Source organism: Protopterus annectens, chromosome 12.part0 (genome assembly GCF_019279795.1).
Source record: "Protopterus annectens isolate FY-2018-M chromosome 12.part0, PAN1.0, whole genome shotgun sequence".
In the NCBI taxonomy this organism is placed as follows: domain Eukaryota; kingdom Metazoa; phylum Chordata; order Ceratodontiformes; family Protopteridae; genus Protopterus; species Protopterus annectens.
In genome coordinates this window covers 249,894,201-249,908,582 of record NC_056746.1, presented here as the reverse complement: position 1 = coordinate 249,908,582, position 14,382 = coordinate 249,894,201, and the positions used below count along the sequence as shown (strand labels likewise).

General features: G+C 48.5%; 1 protein-coding gene across 1 annotated transcript in view; it reads left to right on the top strand.

Annotated features, from left to right (window-relative positions):
• The window catches only part of LOC122816485 (mitochondrial Rho GTPase 2-like), a gene marked incomplete in the record, with an annotated part of 1,688,264 nt that overhangs the window by 263,049 nt on the left and 1,410,833 nt on the right, over positions 1-14,382 (top strand).

Here is a 14,382-nt window from a genome sequence, read left to right as displayed (position 1 = left end):
TGAATAAAATCTATGGCCATACTATCCATTTCTTTTTCAAAGTTGGATGTATTAAGTCTACTGGGTCACAAAAAAATTACATCTGAAGTAGTTAACTTCATTTGTTCATCAAACTGTGGGTATCGGATCCATATCGGATCCGAGCCGGCAGCTTTAAACAGCTAAGATCCAAGTTCCAAGCTCCTCCCCCTTACCCATAACCCCCTGCCATCCCTCTCTGACCTCAGATCTCATTTGCCGTGGTTGAATCAGCAGCTTTGAACGAGTTCCAGGTGTGGGAGCTAGTCGTTTTGTGAGGAAAATCTTATTATCTACCCTTTTTTCCCCCGTAGTTAAATTACTGTTGTGTGTGTTGCTCCCTACTTAGAATTTTAGTTATAAAAATTAATTGTTTTATTTAGTCTAGTTTAATTTCCTCCCCGTGTGTGAAGGCGTGTGCGTTGGGCCCTGTGTGTTTTTTAGTCAGACTATGTCTGTGGCCCCAAAAACCTTTTTTTCTAAATGCACCGAGTGTGGCCATAAGCTATCCCCAGCGGATGGCCACACTCGGTGTGTTATCTGCCTTGGGGTTGACCACCTCTCCTCAGGCTGCACTATTTGTGCAGCCTTCAACCCCAGGGCCCTAAAGGACAGGAGGTCGAAGTTGATTCTGCCCCCGGACTCGACTTCAACCTCCTCTCACTCTGTGGCACCTGCCATGCCTCCTTCTACCCCTGCTCCCCTGGCCGGGACTCATCCTCCCACCTTAGGCCAGGAGGAGAGGGAAGCAAGGCGGGAGAGGAAGAAAGAGAGACATCACAAGCGGCGGGCCGAGTCTTCATCCTCAGCTCCACCGGCTAAACAAGCAGCCTCTCCTAGGGCTTCCGGGCCTTCTCCTTCCCAGCTCCAATCATAGGTTCATACTAGGCTATCTGCCCTGGGGCAATTATAAGCCTAGCCCGATTTTGTTTGGCTTACGCCACCCCTTGATGTGAGTATACTTGTGCCCTTTTTACGGTTTAGTTTACTGTGCCTCTGTCTAATAGTGACACGGAAGTAATCCCCGGGACAAACCTACGATCCCCCATCCACTCATCAAGATTCTTCTTGAAGAGATTCAGTGAGGTGCTCTGCCTAACATGAATTGGAATTCTATTCCAGAGCGAAGGGAGCCTCTGGGTTATGAATCTGTTCTTCCAGCAAGTCCTATTTATTTCTGTACTGAGGTTCAAGTCCCTCGAGCGTGTGGCTCTAAGGGATTTAGATTTACTGAGGTGGAGCATGTCCATAGCTTTATATGTCAGGCATAGATCGCCTTGAAGTAGGCGGTATGCAACTGAGTAGAGCTGGAGTTTTTTTAACTGAGCAGCATATGGCATCTGTTTGAGTCCCTTGATCCTCTTGGTGAGGCACTTTTGGGGTCTTTCTAATTGCTGCAGGTGTCGGGTAAGGTACATCCCAAAAGGGGCATTGTATTCTATGATGGGCCTGATGAGGGATGAATAAAGGGGCACGATTACCTCTCTTGATCTAGATGTGAATCCTTTCATGATGAGGTGGGCCATGTAGAAGGTCTTTCTAACCACTTTGGCAATGTGGGTGTCAAAGGAGAGATTGCTATCAACTTGGGTCCCCAGATCCCTAATTACGTTCTCTGGTTTACCGCCTATGTGGTAGTTTGTGAGCACATTGTTTTTGCCAAAGGGTATGGCTATACACTTTTTGGCATTTAGCTTTAGACCATGGCTCTGGCACCAGTTATCTGTCTCTGTGAGACCTTTTTGAAGGATGTTTGTGTCAGCTGGAGAGTCGATTATGGCGCCCAGTTTGCAGTCATCTGCGAACTTGGTGAGCCATAGTCCTCCCACGTTGGCCTGTACCTCGGAAAAGTATATACTGAACAAGAGCGGTCCCAGGACAGAACCTTGTGGGACACCACTTGTGACTGGTTTCGAGTCTGACATGGCTCCAGCAACTCTCACTCTGTGGGTTCTGTCTTTGAGCCAGTTTGCGACCCATCTTGTGACATAGGGGTTTATATTTAAGCTGGATAGCTTATCTATGATGCCCGCGTGGGGTATTGTGTCAAATGCCTTTGCTAGGTCCAGATAGGCTGTGTGGACTATCTTCCCTTCATCTATGGCTTTGGTGACTGTTTCAAAGACGTCAACCAGGTTCAAAAGGCAGGATCTGCCCTTGAAGCCAAATTGGGTAGGATCTAGTGTCGGTAGGTCCCTGATGTCTTTGTTTATGAGCTCCATGATGATCCTCTCCATAGCCTTGCAGACTAAGCTAGTCAGGCTTCTGGGGCGATAGTTTCCAGGGTCCGTGGAGGCTCCACCTTTGTGGAGTGGGACCACTGTTGCTGTACGCCATTCTGTGGGCACATATCCTGTAGTGAGGCTGAGATTGTACAGCTGTTCTATTTGAGAGATTAGTTCTTCTTGGAGTTCATGTAGGACGCAACCCGGGACGCCATCTGGTCCCATGGAAGCATTTTTTTTTGCTTTGGAGAGGGCCGCCTTCACCTGAGCATCAGAGATGTTTGGGAGGCAGCCCCCTGCCGGGATAGACACTTGGTCTTTTGGGGGGGAGGGGGTGGAGAAGTTTGCACTGAACCTGTCTGCCAGGATATTGGCGATGTCTGTGGGTTCAGTGTATTTTTTGTCGTTTAGAATCAACTCCGAACAAGTCTGGGAGTTGCATCCCAGGTTCCTAACATAACTGAAAAAAGCCTTATGATTGTCTTTAGTGTCCTGTGCAATTTTTCTCTCAAAGCTGGCCTTGGAGGATTTTATGAGGGATCGTAATTTTTTGCTAGTACTGATGAGAAATGCCTTCCCTATTAGGGATTTTGCTCTATCATGTAGTATCTTCCTCCTTCTGTTGTACAGTCTATTTATGGCTGGGGTCCACCAGACTGGACACCTGCCTTTGGATGATTGGGTCTTGGTTTTGTTTGGGATAGCTTGATCCATGCATTCTTGGAGATGTCCGTAGAGTGCGTTTATATAGGATTCTGCAGTTTGGGCCGTAGTTTCCACTGGCCCTGGGGCCTTGAAAGATTTCACTTCAGTTTTGAGAAGTGAGAAGTTCGCTTTTGAGACATTTTTCACTGTGGTTTTCTGGGCTGGGGTTGGGGTCGGGATGTGGATATCCAGTGAAATTAATTTATGGTCTGATCTTACCGATGAAGGATATACTTCTGGTTTGGAGCATAGAGTCCCCATGTTGGTAATGATCAGGTCTAGTATGTTATCCCCTCTTGTGGGAGTGGTGACTAGTTGCTCCATAGCATTTGAGTTTATAATTTCCAGGAACCTTTGGGCTAAGGTGCTGGGGCTTGAGTAGTGCTCCCAGTCTATGTTTGGGTAGTTGAAGTCGCCCAATATAATGGTGTTCGGAGAGATCTTCATGTTCTCCAATGTTTTCAGGAAAGCCGAGTGGGATTCCTGACTTTGAGAGGGTGGTCTGTAGGATGCTATAATCACCTCGTTTCTCCCCGGAGCTGGAGGAGGAGACCCGGTCGCCTTCGAGGTCATCGCGATAGCACTCCCGGCCCACTTCGGTGGCCTCTTCTAGGTCCACCCGAAGCTTGTCCGATGCAGATATGGACCGGATGATGTGTAGGTTCCTCCAGGCCCAGCTGCAGATGGGAGTGCTCCTGGGAGCTCGACCCCCTTTTTTGCCCCGATTGCTCCTTCTCCGACCCACTTCCGGGGTTCTGAGCCTTCGGATCCGAGTTGCTTAGGAGCCGGGGGAGGGTCGGTGCCAATAGTACCGTGTACTTTGGCTCCGACCGCACCCTCGAGTTTGTTGGGTCCCTTTTCTGCATTGGACTCTAGCTCGACATTGGCTCCAGTAGCTGACCAACCCCCCCTCAGGCTGCGACTCAACATCCCTCTAAGCCTTCTGAGATGGGGACAAAAATGAAAGGACAAAGACATAGATAAGATAGAGACAAGGATAAAAGAGGGGAAAAGTTGAGTCCCTTTTCGGATCTGAGCTACTGGAGCCGAGAACTGAGTTTCGGATCCGGAGGTGTCAGTGTGTCTTTGGCTCTGTCTCGGTCGGAGTATACTGGCCCTTCGGATCCGATTGCTTCGGCGCCGGCTCCGATCCACACATCGGATCCGAGGGGACTGCTCTCGGATCCAAGGGAGAGCAGTTCTCCTTCGGCGTTTGATGTTGTGGAGAGGGTATTGTCGAGGGATTCAAGGCCCCAGGCTCCTTCTACGGTTCCACCCTGCACTCTCTCTCAGATGTGCCTACCTTCCATCACTCGGCCCCAGGGACAGCCTGCACCTACTTCCCAGATGGTTCCCTTGGAGGAACAAGATGTGGTTGGTGAGGCCTCTTCGGATAGCCCCCCTCTGAGGAGGTTCCTCACAAACATAAGTGCAAGAAGAGGCACTTGGACTCACCTGAGTCCTTGACGGAGGACACAGATTTAGAGGAAGGGGAAGGTTCCCCAAGGTCACCCCCCCGAAGATGTCTCCTTCGGAGACATTATGGAAATGTTACGCATTAGAGGGGGGTGGTCTGCCAAAAACCTTCCTCGGATGAGTCTGTGTTTCTGGAGGCGTTTGACGCAGGCCCATCTACCTCTTGGGTGTCCCCTCCCACCGATCCCCTGGTAGATCTGATCACTACCAGGGCATGGAAGGAACCTGACACTGTGGAGCCCATTCCTAAGAGACCAGATAGAATCCTCAGTCCCCCCACTGATAGGACGGTTTGGAGCAAGGGTGCTCCTGTAAATGCCATGTTGGTGGCAGCCGCCACCAAGAAGGAACTAGCCCAGGAGAGTTCTTCGGTCCTCCCTCCCGACAAGGAGTCTCGGATGATGGGCTGCCTGGGGAAGCGGATGTTCGCTTCAGCTACCTTCTCCATAAGGTCGCTGAATTATATAGCACACGTGATACAACTCTAGCGTAATCTTATCAAGGAATACGCCGGATCTCCCCCAGAGTCCATGTCGGCCGAGGATAAGAAGGTATTCTCAGCTCGAATGGCCACTCTTAAGTCCATTTCGAACACTTCTATGCGGCTCCTTTCCCATGCTACGGAAGGAGCCGCTAGAGCTAGCGGAGCGGGCTTAGTCTTATGGCAACATGCTTGGCTCCACCTTTGCGATTTTGCGGAACCCTTCAAGGTATCCTTCGCGAATGCCCCATTTGACGGTTCTTCGCTATTTGGCAAGACTGTCTGCGACACGCTGGTCCAGAGCGAGAAAGATGGGAAGACGTCTGCTGTCGGAGTCCGCTTCTCTGCTCCCCAGAGGTCCTTCTCCAGGAACCAAAGGGGACAAAAGAAGATGTGGTTCCGGAAGTCTCAACAGTCCCGTTTCGCTCCGGACACTTCGTCCTTCAGAGGCAGAGGAAAACAGGGTGGACGCCGGCCCAGAGGCAGAGGGGGACCGAAGAATTTTGGGTCGAGAGAACCCTTTTTGGATTAGCCGCGCAGCAGCCCTGAAGGGTTGCCTGACTGTTCCACTCTGGATGCAGTTGGGGGACGCTTCTCGAGGCACCTAGCAGATGTCCTTCATGGATGCATCTGCAGTCATAACAACTGGGTTGTCCTGTCGTCAGGCAGCCCTTCAGTCGGCCGGATTCCAAAGTCCGGGTCCGGCTTCGGCTGATGTCGCACTTCACCCGACGTCATCTCTGTTGGTCTTCGGTATAAAAGCATCAGCCGACGCCATTTTCCTCAGTCTTTCTTGCTGCGTGGCCAAGCAGAAGCTGTTCGCAAGTGCCGGTCGGTCGGATCCAGAGATTACTTCTACCGAATACTACTTCAAGACTTCTAAAGCTAAGTACCCGTTGGGGACTCTTTCTTGCCTCAGCCGATGTCAGAAAAAGTTAATAATTGTTTAACCTGTGGGAAACAAATACCTCCTAAAGATTTCCACTCTTATTGTCTGCCTTGTTTAGGCCCAGCCCACGACGTAGCAGCCTGTTCGGCCTGTGCTTCTTTCAACCGACGAACGCTTAGGCGTCGGTCGGAGTTTGCAGAACAGTTTTTCGGTTCTGATTTTGCGTACATTATGCCGTCGGATCCTCCGACTACCCAGTCTGCCAAAACACGCAAAGATAAAGACCGACACTCGGTCCGCGGTTTCGGCCGAAACCATGGTTAAGCAAATCATGAGTGTCTCGGTTTCGGCCGAAACCGAGAAAACTGATCAAAGTACAGCTGAACCTATCTCTACAACTGAGGCCCCTGCTACCACTCTTGAATCGGCCTCAGAAATTTTATCCACTACGGTGGTTTCCACTGACTTATCAGACACCATTCCCTTGGATGTCTCTACCCCAGCACGTGGTGCTGCTAGGCCTCCAGCAGCCATGTCCATTAAGGCCTTCGCCAGGGCTAAAGCAGCCAAGACTACTAAGACAGTGCCTGTTAAACCCCCACAACCAGGCCCTCTTCTAGTTCTCAAATGCTTACTTTGGCAGAAGATTTAATTTCATTAATTAGAGGATCTCAATCTCACCCAGACAGGGCCTCTCAGCCCCCAGAGAAGAGACCTAGGGCAGAGCCCTTTGAGCCAGTGTCCTCTGATGATTCTGCTGACTAATCAGACATAACTGACCAGCCAGAGGCTCCTTTCTCCAATTTTGAAGATTCTGATGCTGAAGAATCCATTCCAGCTGCTTCCCCACCAGAAGAATTCTCCTTTGGGGAAACCTTACATGCCATGCGAGAGCAGTTCCAATGGCAGCAGCAGGATTTTTCAGACTCCAGAAAAAGACTTAGGACCTTTCTGCACCTCCCACAGCACAGGCCCTTAGCTATACCTCCTGTTCTCTCTGTGGTGGATGATGCTTTCAATGATGTCTGCTCCGCTCCAGATTCTTTACGCCCAGCCCCTGCCAAACCAGACAGATTTTACAGGGTGCCAGATACTCATCACCACCTTTACAAGGCCCCACTTGCAGACCCCGAAACTATATCCCAGGGTCCCAAGGCAGTAGCATGACCATAGCTAAAACCCTATTCCTTCTGAAAGGGAAGCAAGGTCATTAGACAGATGGGGTAAAAGGTCTACACTTCAGCTACTCTCTCAGCTAGAGCTTTAAACTATCAGTTTCACATGATACAATACCAAGAGTTTATGCTTGATCAGTTAACTAAAAAATTAACCACTGATGAATCTCTTGATAAGAAATATGTATTAGAAATGGTAAATAACATACAACAGGTTAGCAACCATTCCTTAAAATGTGGCTATGATGCACTGGAGGCTTTATTTAGATCAGCCATGACTGGCACAGTGATAAGAAGGCATGCATGGCTAAAGGAGCAAGCTTTACCGGATCATGTTAAAGCTAAGTTGCTAGATGCTCCTATGGATAAGACAAGTTTGTTTGGTACACCTGCCCAGCAGGTTATGAAGAAAATGGAAGAAAAGGCAAAATCTGTTCAAACGGTTAAAGATTTCTTGCAGGTTCAACCCCCAAGGTTTAGCAGGAACTGGCCTGCCAAATATTGGTCCTTTCCTGACTCCACAAAATTTCAAAGGGGCAGGAATAGACGCTCCAGAGGCAGAAACCAATCCAGAGGAGGTGCCTACAGAGGACGACAGTGGCAAGGTAACAACAGAGACACAGACACAACCACTGCCACTACATCAGCACAACCACAGTGACTTAACCCTAAATCCGCCTACCAGGGAACAAATAGCAGCTCCTCTAGGCGGAAAGTTAACCTTATTTTCAAAGAACTGGCACTACATAACAAAAGACAAGTGGATTTTACAAACCATAGATCAAGGTTACCGGTTTCACTTCCACACTTTACCAGTCAAAAGAGGAATGCCAAATCTACCTCCAAATCAAAAAAACAGAGGCACTACAACAGATAATGGAGTTAGCAAACATGAGAGCTGTGGAAAGAGTGCCAACAGCAGAGCAAGGAAAGGGGTTCTACTCCAGACTATTCCTAGTTCCAAGAAAGGAAAAAAGTTGGAGACCAATTCTCGACCTGTCCACCTTAAATACATACATCATTGTCCCAAAATTCAAAATGCTGACCCTACAGCAACTTCTTCCCATGCTGGGCAAGGAGTCTTGGCTGGTAACTCTAGATCTCAAGGAGGCATACCTGCACGCCCCCATTCGACCAATCTGCAGAAGATACCTCAGATTTCTTGCAGGATCAGAGCACTATCAATTCTCAGCATTGCCCTTTGGCTTAACTACTGCCCAGAGTATTCACAAAATGCCTGGCATCAGTAATCGCCCATTGCAGACTACAGGGAATTCAAATTTACCCATACCTGGACGACTGCCTGCTACAAGGGGACAACAAAAGCAAGCTGACAACAGATTTACAAAGGGTCATTTACTTGCTACAAGCACTGGGATACACAGTCAATTTACAAAAGTCAAGGCTGATACCATCCCAAACAAGGACATTCTTGGGCTGAATTGGACACAATAAAACAAATGGCATTCCTGACTACAGAAAAACAAAAAGAACTCCTCTTTACTTCTTGGCACTAACAAAACTGAACAAGTTAACAGCAAGAAAAGTACTGCAGGCCTTGGGCTTCATGGCATCATGCATAATCTTGGTCCCATTTGCCAGACTACATATGAGAAAACTACAGTGGTACCTAAAGAATTTATGGTCCCAACACAGACACAGCCTAGAAACAGAAATCCCACTAATTCCATGCTTAAAGCAGGAGTTCCTATGGTGGGCTCAGGCATGTCAGTCAAACCCAGGCCTACCCTTTCGCAGATGTCAAGCAAGCCAGACCATCACAACAGACGCTTCAGACCTAGGATGGGGGCCCACATGCTGGACAAATGCGTGCAAGGATTGTGGACACAGGATCAACTTCACCTGCACATCAACCTAAAAGAAATGCTGGCAGTAAAACTGGCAATCCAAAAGTTCAAACCATTTCTCCAAGAGGGCCAGTTGATGATAAGGACAGACAACACCACAGTCATGTGGTACATCAACAAACAGGGAGGCACTCATTCATACCCCTATGCAGAATGACTTTGGAGCTGTGGACCCTGGCACTCAGCTACAACATCCAGTTACAGGCAATATTTGTACCGGAAAAGAAAATACTCTAGCAGACATATTAAGCAGAACCACATCGATGCCCACGAATGGAAGCTGCACCGGACATCTTCAAGACCATCTCAAAGAAATGGGGAATGCCTCAGATAGATCTATTCGCATCACCTCTCAATCACCAGCTCAAAAGTTCTGCACAAGGACATTCCACCCACTAGCATGGAAAGTGGATTCGCTCTCCTTCAGCTGGAAAGGCCTAACAGCATATGCATTCCCACCTCTTCCCTTGATATACAAAGTACTACTAAAAATCAAGGAAGAACGTCCAAGGATAATCCTGATAGCTCCAAACTGGCCAAGACAACACTGGTACCCACTGCTGAGGAGCATGTCTCGAACAGTATGTGGCCAATACCCTGATGCCTTTGATGTTAACTCAGAACAACTACAGCATCATACATCCAAACCTAAAAACGCTGCAACTGACTGCATGGAACATCACATAGCAGCAGCTAATCCAGAACTTTCCCAAAGAGTTAAAGACAGTATTCTTGAAGCACGCAGACCTTCAACAAGAAGGAACTATGCTGGAAAATGGAAAAGGTTTGTCATTTGGAGTACGGAAAGAGGAAAAGATGTGTCAAACATAGATATGCCTAACATTCTGGAGTATCTGGCGAACTTCTTCATTCAGGCCTGTCCTACTCCTCCATCAAGATACATGCATCAGCTATTTCAGCAGAATACAGCTTTGATCCACCTGTTTTTTCGCACCCTTTGCTCAGGCAGTTCCTCAGAGGAATCAAGAATGTAAAACCTCCAAGGAAACCACCATTACCAGCTTGGGACTTAAACTTTGTGCTAGAAAAGTTGACACTATCACCCTTTGAACCAGCAGCAACAGCAGACCTACAACACCTGTCATGGAAAACTGCTTTCCTACTGGCAATTACTTCAGCAAGGAGGGTTTCAGAACTACAGGCCTTAATGGCAGTGCAACCCTTCCTAATCTTCCACCAAGATAGAGTGTCCATGAGGACTAATCCTACATTTATGCCTAAGGTGGTATCCAGAGTGTCTTTAAACCAGGCAATCCACCTACCTACCTTCTTTCCCAACACACAAAACAGAGGGGATAGAATACTGCATACATTGGATGTACATGGTGAGCTACGCTACTACTTGGACAGAACAAAAAATAGCAGAAAGACTGACCAACTTTTGTAGCCTATGCAACAGGAAGGGAAGGAAAAGCTATTTCCAAACAGACAATCTCCAAATGGATAGGAAATTGCATACGATTCTGTTACTCCTTCCATGGAAAACCAATTCCACAGAACATAAGACCTCATTCTACAAGGGCAACAGCCACTACCACAGCCTTCTTACGAGGAGTGGCAACCAAAGACATTATTGAGGCGGCTACTTGGACCTCCGTGCATACATTTGCCAAGCATTATAATTTGCCTCTATATTCCAGATCCCGAGCAGGGTTTGCCACTGCTGTACTGCAAGGGATCCTAAACACACCATAATCTACTTTTATCCTCCTCCCCTAGTTGGCTATGGTATTCTACCCAGTTGTTATGACTGCAGATGCATCCATGAAGGACATAGTACAGTTTTGTACCTACCATAAATGTAGATGTCCGAACTGGATAGCATCTGCAGTCAGAATTACCCTCCCTCCTTCCCCTCTGTGGTACTCCTAGGGTGTTTACCCTCCTAATAGCTAGCTGGTGGGGGGGGGGGGAGTCTTTTATGGTGTATTTGTTTGTATATATGTACATACATGCTTATTTTTGTGTTTACCTCTATCTTTTTGGAAACATTGGCATCTATCCAAATTTTAGCCTTCAAGAGGCCTACTGGCATCTGGGGCAAGAAACACTGAGGAAAATGGCGTCGGCTGATGCTTTTATACCCGAAGACCAACAGAGATGACGTCGGGTGAAGTGCGACATCAGCCGAAGCCGGACCCGGACTTTGGAATCCGGCCGACTGAAGGGCTGCCTGACGACAGGACAACCCAGTTGTTATGACTGCAGATGCTATCCAGTTCAGACATCTACATTTATGGTAGGTACAAAACTGTACTTTTGGGAGTCCATCACAACAGATTGCTGGGTGCTTCAAATCATATCCAGAGGTTACAAAATTCCCTTTCTGTATTCCCCTCCCAGACCCGGGAGCCTCCCCGATGTCCCACCCAATCAAAGGGAGGCAGCAGCTGCAGAAATAAGCCAGCTGCTAGAAAAAAGAGCGATCCAGCGCATCCCCCAAGACCAATCCGGATCTGGCTTTTACTCCAAGTTCTTTCTGGTGCCAAAAAAGACAGGGGACCCAAGGCCAATCCTCGACCTTTCCTTTCTGAACCTGTCAGTGGCCAAAGAGAAGTTCCGGATGGTCACCATTCAATCCGTTCTCCCACTCTTACAGGAGAACGACTGGATGTGCTCGATAGACCTCAAGGATGCGTACTACCACATTTTGATGGACAGACGATCCAGAAGGTTTCTCCGCTTCCGGCTAGGAGCCAGCCACTACCAGTTCAGGGCCCTTCCCTTTGGTCTCACCACAGCCCCCAGGGTGTTCACCAGAGTTTTGGCAGTTGTAGCGGCCCACCTGAGATTCCAGGGGATACAGGTCTTCCCGTACCTGGACGACTGGCTTCTGACCGCCCCCATCAGGCATCTACTAAGTTCATTCAGAAATTACTTCCTTCACTTGGCCTCCCGGCTGGGAATAACAATCAACCTCAAGAAATCTTCCCTTCAACCAACACAGATCTTGGACTTCATAGGAGCCAGGTTAGACACAAACCTATTGAAAGTCTTCTTAACTCTGGACCGGCTTTGAACTCTGAAGCTCCATGTACTGGCCCTTCTACAATCCTCTGCTCCTCCAGCGGAATTGGTTCTGAGGGCTCTAGGTTCCATGATGGCAACAATCAATCTGCTACCTTTAGCGCACTTGAACATGAGGAACTTCAGTGGACCTTGCAGGTTCAATGGTCCATCCTGCAACATCCACTGAATTCTCCCATTTCCCTCAGCAGGATTTGCAGGAAATCCCTGCTCTGGTGGATCCAGTCCCCGGACCTCCAGAAAGGGCGTCCCTTTTCTATGTCCCCTCATCTAGCCACTGTGACCACGGATGCTTCTCGCCTAGGGTGGGGGGCTCTGTATGGGCAGAACCGTCCAAGGCACGTGGACCCATTCAGAGACCTAGAGATGAGAGCGGTGCTTTTGGCGTTGCAAGCACTCCAGGCCCTTCTTCCCTTATGGACAGTTGCAATTCAGACAGACAACATGTTAGTGGTCTAGTATATCAACAAACAGGGGGGAACCATATCCTACCCACTTTGTCGAGAGGCCATGAGAGTTTGGGAATGGGCGATCTCCACCAACCGCTTTCTCATAGCGACACACATTCTGGGTCGTTCAAACATTTTGGTAGACAGGCTGAGTCGAACCATCCTCTCACTGTGCGAGTGGTCTCTGAACCCCAGAATAGCGAAGTAAATCTTCCTCAAGTGGGGTCAACCTTGCTGCGATCTCTTCGCGTCTCCTTCGAGCGCAAAGTGCAGCGACTACTTTGCTCTGATTCCCCCATCAGGGGAATCCCCCAGAGACGCTCTGGTGCATGTTTGGCCATCCGGTCTACTTTATGCTTATCCCCCCCTCTTCCCCTAATGCTAAAATTCTTGCAGAAAGCCCGTCGGTTGGGGAGCAGAGTCATCCTCATAGCCCCATTCTGGCCTCATCAAACATGGTTCCCATGCCTATGGTCTCATCTGGTGAATCCTCCATGGATTCTAGATCCCACCCCAGATCTGATCTCTCACCCACTAGGATTATCAACCCCCGAATCTGGACAACCTCAAGCTCACAGCTTGGTTGATCCAGTTCCAGTAATGGCTAGGACTCCTGGTATCTCGTCCCCTGTTAAGGCTATTTTAGTAGCCACTCATAAACCTTCTACGAGAAAGGTTTATAACAGCAAATGGAAACGCTTTACAATCTGGGCGGAGCATAGAAAGTTGGATCCCTTTACAGCTCCGCTAACAGCAGTATTAGAATTTTTGTCAACTTTACTCGACCAAGGTGCTAGCTCTTCTACGGTCAAAGTCCAATTAGCCACTATTTCCCATTATCATGTGGGAAGTGATCTCTGTTCCTTAGCCTCTTCCAAATTATGTAAGACTTTCTTAAAAGGCACTTTCCTCTTAAGGCCTCCGGTTAAAGAAGCAGTCCCTCCATGGGACTTAACCCTTGTTCTCCAGTCTCTGATGGCCCCTCCGTTTGAACCTGCAGCTTCGATGGATCTAAAATATTTATCTTGGAAGACTGCTTTTCTCATCGCTATCACTTCAGCTAGAAGGGTTTCGGAGCTTCAAGCCCTCTGAGCCAAACCTCCTTACTTGGTCTTCCATAAAGATCAAGTTTCCCTCAGGACCAATCCCTCCTTTCTATCCAAAGTTGCTTCTGAGCCCAATATCAATCAGTCTATTAATTTACCAGATGTTCATCGTGCATACAGCTGCAGTCATAACAGATGGGTTTTCCTGCCGTCAGGCGGGTCCTCGGTCGGCCAAATTCCAAAGTCTAGGTCCGGCGTCGGTTGTCGTCGCTTCTTCCCTGACGTCAGTGCGACAGGGGTATAAAAGAACCAGCCAACGCCATTTTCTTCAGTCTTTCTTGCCGTGCGGTGCCCGAAGCAGAAGCAGTTCGCAAGTGCCGGTCGGCCAGCTCCTGAGATTACGAATATCTGCAACCAAAGTCTTCTTGAAAGCCAAGTACCCAGTTGGGGAAACTTTTCTTGCCTCAGACCGATGTCAGACAAAGTTAATAATTGTATTTCATGTGGGAAGCAAATACCGCATAAGGATTTTCATTCCCTCTGCATTCCTTGCTTAGGCCCAAACCATGACGTCTCGGCCTGTCGTTTTTGTGCTACATTCAACAAACACACCATTAAGCGCCGTGCAGAGTTCGCCCAGCACTTTTTTGGCAAAAAATTTAACCACATAATGTCGTCGGATACTCCGACTCCAGTTTTGACTAAAAGACACAAAGATAAGGACCGACACACGAGGTCCGCGGCGTCTACCGACACCACGCCAAAGCCGACTACAGGTGGCCCGGTTCTCAGCGAGGCGCCTACGCAGCCCCTGACTACCGACGTCACTTTATTGGTGGTGTCTTCTGTACCCGAGGTCGCAGGCTCTTCGGCCCACACCCCAACTACAGATACCGAAGCCACTCTTGGCGGTGAAACTCAGAGTTTAGACAGGTCTGCCTCCTCTCAAGGTGTCTTCAGGCCTTCCTCTTCTTTTTCCATCAAGGCTTTCACTAAGTCTAA